Genomic DNA, 22248 nt, shown 5'->3' with positions numbered 1-22248 from the left:
TTTGTTAAGTTAGATAAACTTCCAAACAAAATCTAATGCATGCTAAGCTTAAGATGTTTTCTTAATTAAAAAGAAAAAAAGAGATGGTGATATAGACAATTGGGCACTCCTAGAAAACCATTAACATAACCACTGGAACAAAATTAGTTAGTAATAATGGATATAGACATCTTCCTCCTATCAATAAATGGACCCCATATGTAAGGTTCAGTTTTGAATGAGGAGGTAGCATGATGAAAAATCATCCAACTCAATAAATTGTAAGTGTCCAACAAATAATAAATAGCTTTTTAGCGACAATTTTTGAAAAACTATCACCAAAAGAGAGAAAAGCCGACGCTTGGACAGAAAAGCATCGACTGTTGTATAGATTTTTAACGATACTTTTTTAAAAAGTATCACTAAAAATATTTATAATAGCCGATGCTTTTATAGAAAAGCATCTATTTTTTTCCCTTTTGGCAACGATTTTTCAGAAAACTGTCACTAAAAATATATTTTTTTTATTTTTTTAAATTTTTTTATTTTTTAAATTCTTTTATAATTCTTTTTTCTAATTTTTTTTGGTATAGTTACTAGCATAATTGAAAATTAATTAAAAAAAATTGGGGGGCCAAAGCTGATGCTTTTACAACAAAAGCATTAACTTTTGTACATTTTTAAATTTTTTTGTATTTTAAAATTTTTTAAATTTTTGTAATTTTTTCTTCTAATTTTTTTTATACTTTTACAAGCATCATTATAAATTAAAATATTGAAAGTTAATAAAAAAAAATTGGGGGGCCAAAGCCGACACTTTTACAACAAAAGCTTCGGCTTTTTACATTTTAATTTTTTTTTTGGTAATTTTTTTTAATTTTCTTTTATATTTTTACAAGCATCATTAAAAATTATAAAATATAAAGTTAACTAAAAAAAAAAATTAGGAGGCCAAAGCCAACACTTTTACAACAAAAGTGTCGGCTTTTGTACTTTTTTAATTTTTTGTAAATTTTTTTAATCTCTTTTTATTTTTTTGTAATTTTTATAATTATTTTGTAATTATTTTCTATAATTGTTTTGTACTTTTACAAGCATCATTGGAATTTACAAAATTGAAAGTTAACTTTTAAAAAAAAAAAAATTGGAGGACAAAGTCGACGCTTTTACAATAAAAGCATTGGCTTTTGTACTTTTTTTTATAATTTTTTTAATATTTTGTGTAATTCTTTTTTCCAATTTTTTTTGTACTTTTACAAGCATCATTGAAATGGTGAAGTCGGTCCTCATGGTGGGCTAGAACGGTGGTACGAGCGGGAAGAAAATGAATAGCACGAAGGTTAAAGAAATGTGTTTTTTTTTTAAGCAATTTTTTTCTCACGTGTGATAAGGAATAATCTAAGTCGTTCGTGTGACAAGTTGGAATTCAATGGCTAGTCATTTTTCTATATTTTCGGACCACACCATATTGGTCAAGTCCGACCTGACCATAGAAAAACTATATATATGTATATAATAAAAAAATTTGAACTTAAAATATAACAATAGTTTTATTCCTTTTCTCTAAAAAACCAAAATAGTTTTGTTCTTTTCGATTCAAATCCATTCTTATTAGCAAAATAATAACAACAATAATAAAACATTTTGTTCTTTTCGATTCAAATCCATTCTTATTAGCAAAATAATAAAAACAATAATAAAACATAGTAACAGTTAGCACTTTTTTATTATTATTTATAATAGCTATAACTTACAACCCTATAAAGTTCCAATTGCTGCCATTATTATCATTAAATATGACATTAGAAAATTGTCATTAATAAGACAACTACCTTCTAGTCTGCAATCAATGGCAATTTGAGGCAAGTTTACGGTCTAAAGCCATGAAATTTATGTAAATTATATATATATATATATATATATATATATATGAAGAAAGTGTGAATGGATGTTGAAACTAAGTTGGACTGTTAGGTTATTATTAATATTATTATTATTTAAAGTTTTATCATGTAAATTAAGTAGGTGAATTTTGATGAACAATATATATATATATATATATAACAAAATATACATACTACATACTACATAAATACTATTCAAAGCTGGATTGTGAAAAAGAGCATCAAAAAAGAAAAGGAGGATAATTATCAAATTATGCATAATCTGAACCTTTTCAAAATAAATTACCTCTTATTATTTATAAAAAAATTAAAATTTTTAAATTTAATATTGATCTTTTATATATTTTTTAAACTTTAATACTCAATTCAACTTTCAATTATGGTTCTATATGAAAAGTATAATTTTTAGATTTTTATTAAATGCCAAGATTTAATAAATTAGTCTTATATATTTTATACGAAATTTAATTTTTAAAAATATATAAGATATTTTCTCATCAAAAAATAGCTTTTAACCTATTTCAGTGTTTACTGCATGTGTAATCCCTAAACTATATTAACATTTGGGACTTTTTCCGAACAAGAGGGATATTGATAAATACCATTCTTAAATTATACCACAGTTTCCATTAATTTTATTTTATTATTTTTCCCTAAATTTTATTTTAAACTCTATTATTATGAGAAACCAAAGTGTAAATTTAATATTGTTTAGGGATTACACATCAATAAACATTGAAACAGGCTAAAAGCTATTTTTTGATGAGAAATTTTTTTATATATTTTTAAAAATTAAATTTCATATAAAATATATAAGAGATATTAAACCTTGGCATTTAATAAAAATCTAAAAGTTATACTTTTCATATAGAAACATATTTAAAAATTGAATTGAGTATTAAAGTTTAAAAAAAATATAAAATCGATATAAATTTTAAAATTTTGATTTTTTTTAAATTATAAAGGTAATTTATTATAATAAATAAATGAAGAAAATAAAAATAAAATTTAGTGAAGAATTTTTTTCAAAAAAAGTTATTTATATATATTTTTTAAGAATAATTTTTTAATATTTTTGGGAAAAAAATTATTAACATTTAAAACATTTTAAATTTATTTATTTAGTTTTTATTAAATATTAATACCCAATTTAAATTTTAAAATATGGTTCCGTAAAAAGTGGATATTTTAGGCCCTTTTTTTTTTATCTGTAAAGATTGCATATATTACTTTTATATATTTTTGCATGAAAAATTACTTTTTAAAAAATATATAAAAATTATATGTTCACATAAAAATTGAAAAAATAGTTTTTTTTAATTTTTGTTTTTTTTTTTAGTGTTCATTGCATGTATTGTCCCTAAAACTATATCAAAGTTACATGTTGGCATCTCAATCTATAGGAAAAATAAATAATCAATTGAATTTGAAAAAACATCCAATTAACCTTTTGATTTCAATTATTGAGTATTTCATGCAAGTTTGATGGATTGTTAAAAATATATTTAAGTGATATGTTATTATTTAGATAATGTATCTTGCGACATTATTTTGCTAAATACACTGTCCTTACCACAACATCCTTATTATATCAGAATTGGATATATATGTAAATAAATATATATATATATAGATATATAGTCAGTCTGTTATCAAGACATCTTGATATAAAAACCATTAGAATTTTATCATTAACCTTTGGATTATTTTGAAGGCCAATATTTAAAGATGTCATGATGATCTAAATGAGTTGAGTGATGTACTAAAATGAAATTAAACAAATTTACTGTAAAATGTTGCATCATTTTATTATTATTATCAGTTTTCTTAACTTGAAATGGTCTTGATTTTAATTTAAACTATTATTGTTTACATAGGCTATCAATTTGAATACTAGCTAGGATACCAAAAACATGATAAAATGATCAATTAAAATATTATCATATATTAACGGTGAAATTGTTTTAAAGGAAAAAAACTTTAGTTAAATTTTTGTATTTTTAAAAGGCGGATAGGAAATCTTGATTCTAAATAGATATGGGCATATTTTTTAAAATTTACACCGAAATTTTCAATATTTCTACAAACTTTCCATTGAACTTTCTATTCAATATTTACATAAATTCCTTCACAATTTTATCAAACAATTATTACTTTCTATAGGAATTTCTGAAATTCTTAAAATTCCTATTAAAATTCAATTTTGTTGGAAAAAGTTTTTATCAAAAAAAAATTAATAAAATGTTATTGATGTTTAACTGCCTATCTAACCATTATTTTTTTACCATAATAAATTGAATATTTCTATAAATATTATAAAATAGATAAAAATTATAATATAGAAAAAAAAATGTGCATGTAGAATAAAAGAAAATATTATATTATAAATATTATAAAGTTGATAAACACTATAAAAATATGTAAATAATATATTTTCTACAAATATAACTAAATGAATTGATATAATATCAATAGATGTTTATGGAAAGTCATTAAGTAGTAACTTGTAAATACCATCTCAAACTCAATCATTAGACGATAGTGATTTTACATATAATCAACTAATATCAAATAACAATTATTAAAAGGGTTGATCACGTTTAATATAAGATCAATATGATTGACATATTAATAATTACATGTAAAATTATTAATGAGATATAACTTGTAATAATTATTTATCATATTTCAAATCCCAAAATGAAAATGGAAAAAAAATCAACAATTTTCAACCATTTATAAGTTTTATGTGATATTAAGATGATAATTTATAAAATATAATATAATTATAATAATTTTTAACATATCTTAATTAATATAATTTTATCAAATATGTATTTTTTTAAATAATAACATATTTATGATCATTAACGCTTTCAATATATTAATTGGTTAAGAGAATATAAAATTCATTTAATATTTTTACAATTTTAATAGTTAATTTGATAACTAATTAATTAAATAAGTTAATCTTAAAATTTTAATAAATTTTACTTTTCAAAAAATAATTTTATTAGTTAAAATTTTTTAATATTCAATAATTTTTATATTTTCATAAATATTTTTATATTTTAAATTTTTATATTCCATCTATAATGAATATTTAGGACTTAATTACAACAAAATTTGAAAGGTATGCAACAACCTTTTGATAAATTTATAAGGATTGATATCTAGATCTAATCAAGAAGCCCAAATGAGTCATCTTTTTGGGCTTTTGCATCTCCTTTTGTAGGCTTTTGAATCGGGATTTTTTTGAAAAATAGCTACCGCACAAATCAAAACTTGAAAAATAGCAAAACAATTTTTTATTTTTTTTTAAAAAAAAACTAGCCAAGTTTTAACTCATCCAGACCAAAATATTCTTTTTTATTATAACTTTTTTATCTTATTTATTTTTTTGCCTCTATCAAAACGTAGCTTCTTTTCTTTTATTATTTCTGTTTTTTTTTTTTTTTCTTTTCTTTCCCTTTCCCCTTCCCTTTTGAAACAAAGCTAGGGCTTTCCCTTTCACTTTCCTTCAAAAAAACACCATCCTGTTCACCAGTGTTTTTTTGTAGAGCTTCTTTTCTTTTCTTTACTTTCCCTTTCCCTTTCGAAATATAGCGAGGGCTTTTCATGTCACTTTCCCTTTCGAAAAAACACCATCCCATTCGCTGGCATCGTCCTCGACCCATCATTGAGAACCCATAATCTGTGTCCGTGCAGCTTTGTTTAAGCTTCGTCTATTATCAAGGAGAAAAGTTCCTGGAAAATCAAGATTAGCCTGAAAATCTTTGTAGAAGAACCCAAGTTTTATTAGTCAATTCGCTTCTGTCCCGCTGCTCTACTATGATTAGAAGACCCAAAGTCGTAATTCAACATACAAGGCTCTTTATCCACCCCATTTTACTCTTCACTGGCTTTGATACCTCTTACGACAGCTAAACTTTTCTTGCCACCATCAGTGTTCTTGCCACCATTGGGTTTTCCCTTTTTCTTGGTTTTAAGGTAAACATCTCTCTCTCTCTCTCTTTCTCTCTGCTTTCCTTTTCAATTGTGGGTTTCGATTCTATTTAATGAAATTCTATTAATTTATTTATTTTGAAAAAAAAAACAATGGAGCTTTTGACTGATGACATTTTATGAGCTAACTGTGATGGGTTTTTTTGGTGGATAATTGGTGGGTGGTTTGATGTTATTTTCCGCAAGGAGACCCAATGCCTTGTGAGGGGTATGCCTGCAATGGTAATTGCTTTCTCTAGATCCTTGGTTCATTGATTGAGTTGGGTTCTGAAAATTAGTACTTTTAGAAACTAAATTTTATTGTAAGGGATGTTTGGTTTTGAATGACATTTTTTGTTAAACCTTGTTGTTTAGTTTTTCCTCTCTATTCATCAGTGACTTTTAAAGCTTAAATTTTCAAATATGCTGTGATTTTGTTATATCACATTTTATCTTTGCTTTCTCCAGTCTATGCTATTAAAATCTTTATAGTTGGTATTTGTCAATAAACTGTGCGGTGCAGGGTAAGAGCTGATAGTGATTTGTCTTTTATTAGTTTATATGTGCATGCTGATTTTACAGATACAATACTTTAAAGTATAGTGCTGCCAAAAATTATTAGTATGATGATAGTATTTGAAAGACAATACAACAAGTTAGTTCAGAGGTTAGAATGAAATAAAAAAAGACTTAGAAGCTGAAGTAGCCTTTATTTAGCTTAGGAATATATATATATATATATGTTTGAATATTTTTACATAAGCCCAGAATAATAGTTGGTTATGATAGTCACTTGGATTTTACCTCTAATAGTAGAGGTAAAGTAACATTTTTACAAGTTACGCCTTAGAAAAAGCCATAAAAATGTTAGGGATTGCAACTTACTGACCTATCAGTGACTCTAAAGCTGGAGTTTATATGTATATGACTTTTCTAAAAGAAAATGAATCGAGTTTCTTAGACCTTTAACTAGTCCTTTTTGATTAACTCATAGTGGGTTTTCAAGTTGCAAAATGGAATCAATTTACATTAACAACTATGTTGGCAAATGTGTTGTATTATTGTTCTTCTCACTGAAGTACCTTAGAGTATATGTTTGTTTTATCATCTTTCCATTTCTTCAGTCCTCTCTATAATATTTGACAATAGGGTTCATAAAATTATGGCACTTTATTCTTTAGATATGATGATCTTCATGCATTCTTTTGAGCATGTGGTGTGGCCGCCATTGCTATACCTGAATGGGAAACATAACTAATTAGTACCATATTCCTAAAGGATGAGCTTGCTGAAATGTTTGATGTCAAATCATGATACTACTTGTAAATCATATTTATCATGATGGTTTTCAATATCGATTATTCTGAATCAATCTAATTGTATAGCATTTTAGCTATTCTAAATCTAGCCATCTGTCTGTTTTATCAAATACGACTTACCTTGCTATATTGTAGATTTTTCACAATATTGACATATATAAGTTCAGCTTGGTGAAGACCATTTGGTTAAAATCCCACACACACTTAGTCTACAATTCATCTTGGTGAAAACCATTTGGTTAAAATCCCACACACATTCTGTTTTCTTCATCAATGTGGTCTACCCTACTATTTCTCTTTCTATTGTTGTAATTCTCTAATCAGTGTTCAACGGATAATAGATGATATATTCAGTACAGCTTTTTGGACAGCAGGCAAGACAAAGTGTGTTTTCTGTAACAATGGTAAGATGAAGCAAGAGAGAGGATTGGTTGACTGTAAGGTGTGCAAGTGTGCAGGTATTAGTTTCTAATGTGCATGTATTCTTCTTTCCCTGTAATTTACTGAGACAACAATACTACTTTTTATACTTTTTTGAGACATCAATCCTTTCACTGAAATCTTTCTAAAAATACTCGTAGTCAATGTATTCTATTTATGCAATGAATAAAAGATAAAAATAAATAAATACAAAAAGGTTACAATACTTGTTTCCCTCAAGTTTATATACAATATTTATTTTCTTGTCCATTTAGTTCAATTTTTCATTACTTTCCTATCAAATGAATTCTTCATATGTAGGATTGATACTCTGTAAGGAATTCAAAGGTTCTGGATATTCTCGACGACTGTGAACTTGTTTTGAGAATTTTCATTTTTCGTGCTATAAATCGTCCATTTTCGATTTACATTAGTTTTCTGTATTATAATGTATAACTAGTGTCCTTGAATCCTTTTTCTTGTTTATATATTCTTTTTGTCAAATTTCTGTTTCCTTTTTTTTTTTTAAACTGAAAATCATTATGCTTAACAGAAAACAATGAAGGAATGACTAAGTTGAATTATTTTGATTTTGATGTTTATCTGTTATCTATATCCTTAGTTTAGTACAAAATTATTTCCATTATAGTATTTTTCTCTTAGTCAGCAATGGTTGTATTATAATCATATGAGCATATCAGAACCATCTTATTTCGGTAAAACTATTAATAATAAAACAACATATATATTATGGAAAAATGCATGATGGAAAATTCCATTATAATTTTCATATTTAGATATCAGTTAATTAATTTGGTGGTATTTCACTTTTTGTCTTAGTTGTAATCTTTAATTATTATTTTTTGAACATACTCATACTTGTTTTTTCTTTTCCCAACATTTGAGGAGCAAGTGAGGGACTAAGTAGAAAAATTAAGCATAAAATTTGAGATCGTAGAGTTACAAATGAATGCTGAGAAAATTACAAAAACAAGGATTTGAAGCTCTCTCTCACACACACACACATAGATAGAGAAAGAGCGAGAGAGATAGAGAAGCATTGGTGGTGATTTATTCCTCATTAATGTAAGTTGCTTCTCTGAAAAAAATCAAAAATATTATGCAAGTTGATGCTGCATTAATGTAAAGAATTTATTGGTGAACCTTTTTTTGTGTTGAATTGACTGTTTTTCAGCATTGTTGATAATTTTTATAATGGATATTTTAGAATGTGACTCATCTCTTTCTAAATTGCTCAATTTTGAACGTTTGTCATTATAAGCCATGTTTATGATATTTTGTTATTCGGTGTGATAAAAATATTTGGCTTGCATGGTTAGAATGTGAAATTATCTCTTATATGAAGTTGCTTTTTTGTTGAATTTAGTGGAAGATTTAAATGTTAAACTATAATGTTTAAGGACTATTAGAACCATAATGTTTGAGAATGGAACTTGTGGTTGGTATGTTGCCTAATGTATAATGCACACTAATATATAATAGAGATTGTAGCTTTTAAATCCACAACATGCGATAGTTATAAAAATTTCTTTTGACATTTTTTTTTAATTCATTTTTCCATAAACCTCCTATGAGCTTTTGGAAAATTTTCTGCTTGTCGGAAAACATTTCTTCCAATCGGAAAAAGTTTTCTCCTATTGGAAAGCAATTTTCTCCAATCGGAAAAAAAATTTTTGCTTGTCAAAAATCAGTTTCCTCCTGTCAGACATTAATTTCCTCCAGTTGGAAAATCATTTATAATAGATGCATAAACACTGTATTTGGCATGGATTTTTCTAAACTTTCAAATTATATTAGTTTGGAGGAAATTTTGCTAGATTTCCTCTTTTCGTATTTAATATGTTTTTGGTCCTTTCGATTAGTTTAATAATTCAGTATATCTTATGATCTGTTAGTTGAATTTGCTTTGCAGATAAATGAATTCAGAATATCGACAATATTTGTTCGAAGGTTTTGGGACTCGGAGATATCGAGGATGAAGGTGGATTGTAGATCAAACTTTTGAAAAGTTGTGACAGATATTAAGTTCAAGCTTACTCCAGCCCAAAAAAAGAAGTTCGAGGATAGTTGTTTTGGCCACTTTTTGAAGGAAAATGAGATACAGTTTAGTGGCCATATCATCAACAACATGCTATATAGGCAGTGTGTTTGTGAGGGCCAGGATGCTATGGTGTTTAATTTTTAAGATCGTGGTGCTAGATTTACGCATAGATAGTTCGCAATAATTACAGGTCTAGAATTTGGTTATGAACCCAATAGGCGAGTTAACCACTACACGCGTATTAGTGACAAATATTTTGGAGGAAAGCGGAAAGTTACTAACTCACAGATAGTTGAAGCTTTCATGTCCGCACAATGTAAAGATGACGACGACGACGACGATGATAGATTAGAGTTGGCTTTATTATATTCCTTGGAGACTATTCTTCTTGGTAAGGAAAGTATGGCCACCACAACCCATAAGCACTTGGAGATGGTTGATGATCTAGACTACTTCAATAAACATCCATGGGTACTTTATCGTACATCACCACCATCAGATCATTAAAGAGTGCTTTTGAGCATAGGGAGTCCATGGTAGTAAACAAGTTAAGGACTTATAGTGTTTAAGAATTTCCTTTGGCTTTTATGGTAAGTTTGTATGACTATAATTTAAAATTTGTGAGTTTCCTTTAGGTTTTTTGTTAACATTATATATTTAATTATTTATTCGTTTATTGTTTGACAGATTTGGGGTTTTGAGACAATTCCTTTGTTAGCTAAAACATTTGAAATAAGTTGCCAGACATGTTATTTCCTCAGATTCTCAACTGGCATATTTCACAAGTGCCAAGATTTGAAAAGGCTGTTGAAATATTTCATCATCGTGATGTAAGAAAGTACTACTTATACTCATACATATATATACACATTTCAGCAACTTAGTAATCATTTGATGATGATCCCTTCTACCTTTTGTAGTATTTGGTGGTTGGCATATTGGATGTAACTGAATATAAGAGCTTATATATTGGCAAAAATGCTTGGGATGTCCATCATGATATTATGTCATATGGGGTTTCACCTGTTGTCGAAGATAAGCCACCATAGGATAGTAGTGCTGAAAAAAATGAGGCTATTGCTATTCCACATGCAAATAGTGGAAAAGTTACTAAACGAAAGCATGCCTCTATGGAGAAGAAGGTGAAAAGAGAGAGGAGAATAGGACATAACCCTACGGATCGTGTCAATCCGCCGACTCCGTCTGCATGCCATCCTTCACCATCGACGATGGGAGTTGGTGATCATGATTGTGTCAATCCACCGACTCCACACTAACCGTCATCCCACGATGAGGTTTGTACAAATTGTATGAATGTTTTTTTTAAAATTATTATTGTACCTACTAATAATTAGTGTTTTGGTTAAGTACATAAAATACTTTAAAGTCGTAGTTTTCATTTTATTTTATTTTATCAACTCTAATAATTTGGATTATTTAGGGACCTTTTAGAGATAGATTAAGTATTCTTGAATGCGAAGGGGATGGTGTACACTAAGACATGAAAGACTTAAGAATATCAATGTTTAGAGAGCTTGTAAGGTTAGAGACCAAGCTTAACAAGCTAATGGAGCACCAAGGAGTGCGAGTTGAGGTAGTGATTGTGTTTATTTTCGACTCATAAATCATCATAATTGCATGTGAAAGTTTCTATCAGCTAGCTAGCTTGGAGGAAAATTAAAACCATCATAAATGGAAACTAATCATGTTGCTGAATCTAATCACAATGTCAAATAGGGTAGAAAAAGTACATTGTTTCTGTCATAACCATGTGAAATTGATGTTGAATGATATGCTACCTTAATCTCTCACCCTAAAAATTATCTTTTTTTTCCCCTTTCATTTTCGTTTTCTAATCTCAACAAAATCTTGCTAATTTTAAATACAACTTGTCTTTACATATAGATATATAGATATTTTTATGTAATGCATACATTAAAACTTAAGAATTCATGCAGTGGCAAACGAAGCTCTTCTAAAACTCCAATGGCATTCTTGTTCTATTTTTTGATGTCTATCTCTGTCAATTAATTTATAGATTTTATATATAGTATGAACTACAAAGTTATTTATTTAGTTGAGGTATTAATTGTGTTTATTTTCGAATCATTCCTATTTATATCTAGCATGTTTAATATTATGACTGATTGTGTTTATTATGCATTCTTTAGAGGGCAATGATGCCCAAGGTCAATGTTCAGACCCTCATTTAAGGGAGTTTGGCAATTTGGGAGGTACTGATGACTTTAATTTGGGAGATAGGATGAGAGCAGACGTTGAAGGTGATGTGAGATTAGAAGATGAAAAGAAAGAAGATTTGGGTTGTCAAAAGAAAGAAGGTGATGTTGAGATTATCAATACCGTGTCTCCATCAAAGTTTCCAGCCGGAAGATGTGCAAGAAAGGTAGCGAAGGCTAAACAGATGATAGATATTGGGAGGTGGGATAGGAAGGCTACAGCTGCTATTACTACTCCATATAATGTCAGCGGCATATGGAAAAAACTGCAGCGCACCATACCTTGACCATCGTCTATTTTGAAGTTTGACCCATACAGATTGGTACCCACTAGACTTGTAAAAATTTTTGACCACTTCATGAAGTTTGATCATGCAGCAGAGGTGGATATGGATATTCATTATGTGGATAAGGAATTTTTTTATAGGCTTATAAAAGTGGCTACTTCACGATGTAAGTATGTTTTGGATCAAGATTTTTATTTATTAGTTTGCCAAATCTGTTACATTGTCATTAAATTGCATGGATGTAATTTAAAATGAATTCATATTCCAATGCAGCATATGGAAGTTATGCCTTACTTATTTCGAGCATGTGCCAATCCATTCCCAAATGTTTTTTATCCTAGTTTCGAGGTGATTACTGGTCGATTTTGGGTACGTAAAAGAAATATCGTGGTTGTCATATATTTAGCTTATGGACTTGTGGATTTCGTATTAATAATGGAGGGGAATGACATTATTTATTATGATCATTTATGATGAATTTGATGACGAATAATTAATAATTAATTTTGATTTAGAGATGCATTGAGATGTGTGGAAAGTTCATTGCCAATCCATCTAATTATGTGTTCCAATATAAGATGCAATCATATTTTTCGAGGATTCGAATGAAGTAAACAAAGCTGTGGAGAAGTGTAAATCATGTACAATATATATGTTCTAATTGTGTACTGTTAACTGTTTATTTATATATTTTTCATTGTTTATTTATTGTTTTAACTGGATTAGTATAATTTACTCACAGTTATTGATACCATTGAATAAATGAAACATGCATTTGCTTTTAGGGCACGTGGATTTGACAACACACCCTATGACCATATATGACTCAGATAAGGCTAGCAATCGGAATAGCGCCGATACGTTTTTTAAGAAATTATGCAATATGTTGCCTTATCTATGAGGAGCTGTCGGACCTTATAGATTTTGTTGATGAGTTCACCTGTGCATTGGAATAAAATTGTCCCCAGCAAACTAATGGGTAAATCTCTTTACTCCTTATACGTTTGTTGAATAAAATTTGAATATTGAATATGATTGTAATTATGTTATTGTTTTGTTGTAATAATAAATATTTTGCAGTGGTGACTGTGACATTTTTGTGTTCAAATGCATGTAGTTTTTACATGTCAGATTACCCGTAGACTTCACACAAGATGACATAATATTTTTTAGAAGGAAGTATGCTCATGAGGCGTATAACAAGGAACTAAGTATATGAATTATGTGGTGGATTGACGAACAATATAACATCTTCTTTGCTGCTATGTTTTTGTTACTTAATTATTGGTTTCTTGCTTCATCATACCCATAGCCTTTTGAATGTAAAGATATAATGATGGGCTTTCATATTCGTTTACGAAGATAATGATGGATTTTGATGTCATATAAGTAATCTACTTCCTTGAAAAGGTGACATTTTTATTAGATTTCAATTTTTGCACAATTCCCTTAGGTGCATTTCGGTTGTCGCTACTAAAAAAATTTCTGCTTGTTGTAAAAAATTCTCTCCAATCAGAAAGATTTTCCTCCTGTCGAAAAAGATTTTCTCCTGTTGAAAATTGATTTCCACTAGTCGAGAAGGCCATTTCAATAGAAAAATAAATTAATATTGGGGTAAAAAAAATTGAAAATGAGAGTGGAAACAAAATATGTTATGGACTTAATGACTGAAAGTCTAATGGATTTAAAATCATTAACTTTTAAAAAAATTAACCAATTAAAAAAAAAGAGGTATGATACATTTTGTTTTCCTTATCAAAATAAGTGAGACATTCTAAAAAAGCTTTTGTAATCAGCTTCCTTTATGACCAAAATTTCTCCTTTTCGTAGTTTTCCCATGATGCCTCTTTTAATTTAGGATTACATTATTAAACTAAAGTCTCTAAATATGTACTACATCATTATTACAACATAAAAAAGCATTATCATCGAGTAGAATATATATCCATGAGTATATGATAATTATCAAACGATATAAATTTAAAATGCATAACTATGACACACAAAATTAACAAAATCCTAATTCGAAGCATAAAACAATGGATTCGTACATCTCTGCCTATAATGTCAAATACCACCGCATTGGCTACATCTACATCCAATATATCTTCATCTTGAGATGGTATACGTTGCATCTTTGGCCTACTAGCTCGCCTATGCGTCCATCTCGGTGGAAGAACAATATGACTTGACACATCATCTAGAGCATGCCACTATTTTTCATCTAACACAGGGTAAATGGACTCAACATAAGCTGTACGATATGCATCTGCAGTGTAGTAATGAGAACACATGTCATAAGGAGTAATTTTGCATTCTCTGCAAGCAGTAATACAATGTTCACAAGGATATTGATCAAGATCGAAGACTTTGCATAAGCATGTTTTTCATTGGAGATTAACTATACCCTTCAAACTCCCACCTTCCACAAGAAATTTATACATATTAACAACCTTCACACGCAGCCTGATATACTCCAAATTGCAGAGTTTGAGTTGCTCTTCCATATAGTCAGTCACAGGCTTCGTCATTTTGCACCTACAGTCCATAGTTCATAAAACCACCTCTGAAGCAAATCCTGTATGTGCTTAATCAATGCTACTATTGGCATATTTCTAGCATCTAGCAAAATATCGTTCAAGCTTTCTACAATATTGGTGGTCATGATAGTGTACCTTCTATATAGAGAAAGAGAACGTGCCCACCTTCTAAGGTCACATGCTAGAATATACTAGGCAACCTTACTGCCATTAGCCTCAATTTACCCTATATAAAACTCAAAATCTTCAACCAAATATGCATTAGCTATGAGCATGAATATTTTATTATCGTATCATCATGTTTTGCATGTCCATTTGCCTTAATATTTTTGTTTATGTGGTACATCCTGTGGTATGCATTAGGAAAAACTTTGCGTATTACCTTTTCAATAGCTAGTGTCTATCACTTACAAACACCAAATCTAGAAAATCTCCAATAGCATCCTTCAGGTTTTGGAAAAACCATGAATATGCTTGCTTGTTCTGTCCATCTCCAATGCCAAAAGCCAAAGGATATATTTGCTTATTGCCATTCATGCCCGCTGCAATATACATGTATCGTTTGTATTTCCCTTTCAAAGTAGTCACATCAACAGCCAACATGGGTCTTATGTGGGATATAAATCCCCTAATGCATGCTCTAATCGCCATAAAAAAATAGACAAATGGTTATTGTAGTCTGTTTTGATACATGGAAGAGTCCCACGATTCTTCGACACTAACTCATAACAATAAGCAGGCAACTTAGCAAAATTCTCATCTGAAGATCCCTTAACACTATTAAGTGCATAACTTTACCTCTCTATGGTTTATTATAGCTTATATTCACCTCATATCTTTGCAAAAAGTCATATTGAATTTCTTTGGGTTTGTAATCATGTACAATCCCTTCATACTTAGATTTGATACATTGTCCAATAACCCGACTACTTACCTACTTATGTTCTCGATGCACGATATCTAACGAACAACTGTGTACATTATAAAAAATTCTCACAACAAATATTTCTCCATTTTTTAATTTGGTTTCACACAGTCGCCATTTACAAGTAGTTTCCAAACACACAACCTCATAGCATTGTGTAGTTGACCATGTCACATTAAACTCTTTATTTTCATGCATGCAATAAATACTCAGTTTATTATGTAAGTCACGTTTGTTGTGAAATATCTATTCAACTACAATGCTCTCACAGCCAGTGAACTTTGATGAAAATATGGCCATAGAATCACTTCTGTTGCTCGATGATAAGTGGTCACTTGTAGCACGATGAACCCTAACATCATCAACTCCTTCATTATTCATTTTAGGATGCATATCATTATTATTTCTGCCAACTCATGTTCAAAATCTACATCATTATGATCAACATCATTTGACTGAATACTAACATCATCCCCTGCTACATTGTAATTCTCATAATTATTGATATTATGCAACTGCTCTTACTCCTCTTGGTTAGAAAACTGTTCAGCACAGTTACCTCCAACATCTACTCCTTCATGGATGTTAAATGATGTCCAGGATCCATAAACATCAACTTGATCCCTAAACTAAGTTTCATAAACTACAATGTCATGAAATGTAGCCTCAATAGGTTCAAATTCGGGAATTTATGGTAAACAAATGGAGGATGAGCAAAAGAATCATTACTCCCACTATCCGCAGCAAAGGTTGTTTCATGAACCTTTCTAGATATATGTTCAACTTTCAAAATTACCTCAATGTACAATGGAGGTTGCATCATTGTCATCCCTCCATTCCTAACTTCTTGAAGAAAGCATTTCACATCCCTATCATTGCATATTTCTGTAAGATCTAGCTTTTCCGCACATCGTCCATATATCAATTTTAGTTTTAACAAATATTCATTTTGGTCTATCTCAATAAAATTAAAAATCTCATCTTTTAACTCTGATTTTGCGCCTTTTTTGCCAACGAAAACCATTATATTTCTACCATTTTGATACTCCCAATGACCACCATCATTTCGCACCAATGTTCCATCATATAAAATCGCAATTAAAATATCATCATCTTCCATTTTACTACAAAATTAAATGAATAACATTAAACTAGATTAATAAATATAAAAAAAATATGAATAATACTAAACAAACATATTAACTATCTCAAAAAAATCGATTCTATTATTTTTTCGCCAAATATAATGTTTTCATACTGGCGAAAAACTAGCGGAAAACTAGTTGAAACTGACAAACTAGTGGAAAATGGCTGAAGTTCATCTTTTTCACCAATTTCCCTCCGTTTCTATTGTTTTTCATGATTTTTCAGTTCTACACAATTTTTCTCCCATTTTTAGATCATATGTCACCTAAGTATCTTTAAACTTAAATATAACAACTCATAAACTAATTTATTACATAACCATATTAAAAAATAATCTTAAAAAATACAAAAATAAGTAAATTCAAGAGCGGGTTTATTTGGACAATTTCACATCATTTTGCACCAATATTTCATCTAATAAGAAAAAAAATGAATTTTTTTACCTGAGTTTAGCTTCAGAAGTGAGAAAATACAAGAAAAAAAGAGTGAAAGCAGATGAGATGCCAGGGAGAATGAGTGAGCTGTTGGAGAATGTTTTTTTCAAAAGGTGAACGAGTGTTTAAAAGAAAAAGAAAAGGGTAAGAGAAAACATATTTTGTAATTTTCGATTTAGTTAAGGGCATTTTTGTCACAAGTTGGTTTTTTTTTAAAAATTTTTTTTTTGCTATTTTTCAAGTTTTGATTTGTACGGTGGCTATTTTTCAAAAAAACCCTTTGAATCAAAATCAACAAGCCCATATGGTTAAATGGTTTTTTTGAAAAATAACCACTGTACAAATCACAACTTGAAAAATAGCTTCTTCTTTTTTTTTTTAAAAAAAAAAAGCCAACTGTGGACAAAAATGTCCTTGGCTAAATTGAAAATTACAAAATAGTTTTTCTCTTACCCTTTCCCTTTTCCTCCTTTCCCAAGTAAACACTTGTTCTAACTAGTAAGCTTGTTTTCCTTGGTATCTCATCTACTCTCACTCTCTTTTTGTTATATTTTCTCACTTTTGAAACTCTTTTTTTTATACAATGGAACATTGGTGCGAAATAATGTGAAATTGTCCAACTACTCTTATTCTTGTATTTTCTCACCTTTGTATTTTTTTAAGAATTTTTTTAATATGGGTATATAATAAATTAGTTTATGATCTATTATATTTAAGTCTAAAGATGCTTAGATGACATATGGTGTAAAAATGGGGGAAAATTTGTGTAGAACTAAAAAATCACAATAGTAAGTAAAAGCGAAGGAGAATAAGCAAAAAAGATGAACTTCCACCATTTTTCACCAGTTTGTCAGTTTTAGCTATTTTTCTGCTAATTTTCCACCAATTTTCTACCAATAGAAAAATTTAATATTTGGTGAAAAAAAAAAAAACAAAATCGATTTTTTTTAGACAGTTAATATATTTAGTTAATATGTTTATTTAATATTATTCATATAAACATAAATGTATTAATTTAGTTGAATGTTATTCATTTAATTTTGTAGTGAAATGGAAGATGATGATATTATAATTGCAATTTTATACGATGGAACATTAGTGTCAAATGATGGAGGTCATTGTGAGTACCAAAATGATAAAAATATAATGGTTTCCGTCGACAAAAGATGCACAAAATCAGAGTTAGAAGAAGAGATTTTCAATTCTATTGAGATAGACCGAAATGAATATTTACTAAAGCTAAAATGGATATACAGACGATATACAGAAAAGTTGGATCCTGCAACAATATGCAATGATAGATATGTGAAATACTTTCTTCAAGAAGTGAGGAATGGAGGGATGACAATGATGCGACCTTCATTGTATGTCAAGGTAATTTCAAAAGCTGAACATGTATCTAGAAAAATTTCTAAAACAGCTTTTGCTTCGGATAATGGGAGTAATCATCTATCTTTCGCTCATCCTCCAATTGGTGTTTCGTCTACCACAAGTTCCCAAATCGGAACCTATTGAGGCTACATTTCATGACATTGTAGTTTTGGAAACTCAATTTAGAGATCAAGTTGATGTCCATGGATCCTGGATATCATTTAACACCCATAAAGGAGTTGATATTGTAGGTGACTGTGCTGAATAGTTTCCTAACCAAGAGGAGTATGAGCAATTACATAATATTAATATTATGAGAATTGCAATGCAGCAGGGGATAATATTAGTATTCAGTCAGATGATGTTGATCATAATGATGTAGATTTTGAAAATGAGCTGCCCGACAATAATAATGATATGCATCCTAAATTGAATAATGAAGGAGTTGATAATGCTAGAGTTCATCATGCTACAAGTGATCACTTATCATTGAGTATGGCCATATTTTCATCAAAGTTCACTGGTTATGAGAGCATTGTAGTTGGACAGATATTTCGCAACAAAAGTGACTTACAGAATAAACTGAGTATTTATTGCATGCGTGAAAATAAAGAGTTCAAAGTAACACGGTCAACTACATAATGTTATGAGGTTATGTGTTTGGAAAATACTTGTAAATGGCAACTGCGTGCGACCAAATTAAAAAATAGGAAAATATTTGTTATGAGAATTTCGATAATGTACACAGTTGCTTGATAGATATCATACATCGAGAACATAAGCAGGCGAGTAGTCGGGTTATCAGACAATATATCAAATTTAAATATGATTTTCGACCGATGAAAAATTTCTTTTTGACTATGAAAAATTTCTTTCTGACTAGAGGAAATTTTTCTGCAGGAGGATAATGCTTTCCGACAGGAGGAAACATTTTTCTGATTGGAGGAAAAAAATTTCGACAAGCAGAAAATATTGTTGAAAAAATTTTCAGAAGCTGCAAATGAACTGGATCTAATGGGGTTTGTGCAAAAATGAATTATAATAAAAATGTCAAAAGAAATTTTTAGAACTAACGCATATTGTGGATTTAAAAGCTACAATCTTTTTTATATATTAGTGTACATTATACATTAGGCAACATACCAACCATGCATACCATCCTCTTTTAGATTTTATGTACAATATATATCATAAATAACTATATTTAATCACCACAGAAATAGAAATTTATATGTGACATTGCTTCCTAAGGATAACCTATGGTTCCAGCAGTCCTCAAACATTATGGTTTCACATTCATATTTCCCATTAAATTCAACAAAATAGCAGCTTCATGTAAGAGATAATTTCACATTCTAACCATGCAAGACAAACATTATTGTCACACCGAATAACACAATATCATAAGCATCGCTCATAATGACAAAGGTTCAAAATTGAGCAATTTATAAAGAAATGAGTCACATTCTAAAATAATCCATTATGAAAAAAACTAGTCAATGCAGCACAAATAAAGGTTCAACGATAAATTATTTACATTAATGCAGCATCAACTTGCATAATATTTTCTATTTTATTTAGAGAAGTAACTTCCATTAATGGGGAATAAACCGCCACCAATGCTTCTCTATCTCTTTATCTCTCTCTCTCTTTCTCTATCTCTATGAGTGTGTGTGTGTGTGTGTGTGTGTGTGTGTGTGTGTGTGTGTGTGTGTGTGTGTGTGTGTGTGTGTGTGTGTGTGTGTGTGTGTGTGTGTGTGTGTGTGTGTGTGTGTGTGTGTGTGTGTGTGTGTGTGTGTGTGTGTGTGTGTGTGTGTGTGTGTGTGTGTGTGTGTGTGTGTGTGTGTGTGTGTGTTTGTGAGAGCTTCAAATCCTTGTTTTTGTAATTTTCTCATTATGCACTTGTAACTCAACAATTGAAAATTTGGTGCTTTAATTTTCTATTTGGTCCATCACTTGCTCCTCCAATGCTGAAAGAAATAAAAAATCAATATTAGTAACAAAACTTAAATATTTATATATTTCTTAATTTAACTAAAATGAATTAATTAAACTAAAATGAATTTTACAATAAAAAATTTATTAATCACCACAATAATATCACCGTACAACTCCGACAATTTTTGTCTATGAAATTATAAGCGTAGTTGATACATGCCCTGAAAATTTATACATTCTAGCTTCTAGGGAAGAATAAAAAGCACCAAAAACTTAAATAATAGTACAAAAGCACCCACTATATATTGCAAAACTGTTAATTGCTAGCTTGCACATATGATCTGATACTCGTACATAAATTAATGGTTCTGGTATATATGTATATAGATAAAGATGTGTCAGCAAAAAAAAATTATCTTTAGTTATGGGTAATTTTATCTAAATAAATTACATTTTTTTTTTTGCACGTTTATTTCATAGCATGAAATTCATTGACTTTCCAATATTTGTAAAACGATCACCAAAACTATTTCTTCTTCTTCTTTTTTTATATATATTTTTTTTTGGCATAGATCCAAACCAGAATGAGTATCCCAATAATCCTATTTAATATTCTATAGCTACCATCTGATACACAACAAAAGGACAAAATCAATATGCAAGAAAAAAAACATATTAAGACCACTATTACTAACCCAACAATTTTTTTTTTTTTTTTTGGGGGCATAGATCCAAACCAGAATGAGTACCCCAATAATCCCATTTAATATTCTATGGCCACCATCTGACATAAAACAAAAGGAAAAAATCAATATGCAGGAAAAAAAAAAAAAAAGCATATTAAGACCACTATTACTAACCCAGCAAGTTTCTTTTTTCATGTTTATCAAGGAATGATCCAAATGTATAGTATACATTTATAAAAAGTTTATTAAGAAAATTTGGTACCACAAAACATAAGGAAGGAAAATGAGTCTCTTTTGTGTCTATTCTTCGCCAATAAGTAATTAAATGCAAACCAACCAAGTCAATATACAATTAAAGAGTTACATTTATATCAATATGATGCTTTCTCATTACTTGGAAAATACATAGGAAGTGATATGTACTATTGTAGCTAGCTAAAAGAAGCTTTCTTTGCTCTTTATTTACATGAGGAAGAAAATGGAGCTTTAATTAACCATTTTGTTCTTCGAAATCAAAAGAATTTACTCTCTATTTTTTTTTTTCATCTTGAAAGGTAAATCATAATTTCTAGTGAAGCACTTCCAAAGTAATATAGCATAAAAAATAAAAAGAAAGCCCTTCGATCGAAATCTAAAACAAAAAAATAATGAAAATTAGGTCATCAAATCCAACAAAATTCACCAACAAAAATTAATAATCAGAAAACTACTATTTCATAAGAGAGAACAAAAAAACAAAAAAAAACAAAAAAAAACAAAAAACAAAAAAAAAAACCTAGAATTGAGAAATTACCGAAAGAGATAGGAAAGGGAATGGAAGACAAAGAGGTTGATAATTAAATGGTTTAGGATGATTTCAATTTTGGTTTGGTTGTTTTTTTTTTTTTTTCCTTTTTTTCCTATGGAAAAAGAAACAATCAGAGAGGAAATAGAATTGAGAATGGGGCTATTTTGTTTGGTTTTGGTCTAACCAATTTTATTATTTAATTGTAATATATAGGTGAGTGTGCAAAAGA

Source organism: Ziziphus jujuba, chromosome 3, assembly GCF_031755915.1.
Source record: "Ziziphus jujuba cultivar Dongzao chromosome 3, ASM3175591v1".
Lineage (NCBI taxonomy): Eukaryota > Viridiplantae > Streptophyta > Magnoliopsida > Rosales > Rhamnaceae > Ziziphus > Ziziphus jujuba.
This window is presented reverse-complemented; position numbering follows the sequence as displayed.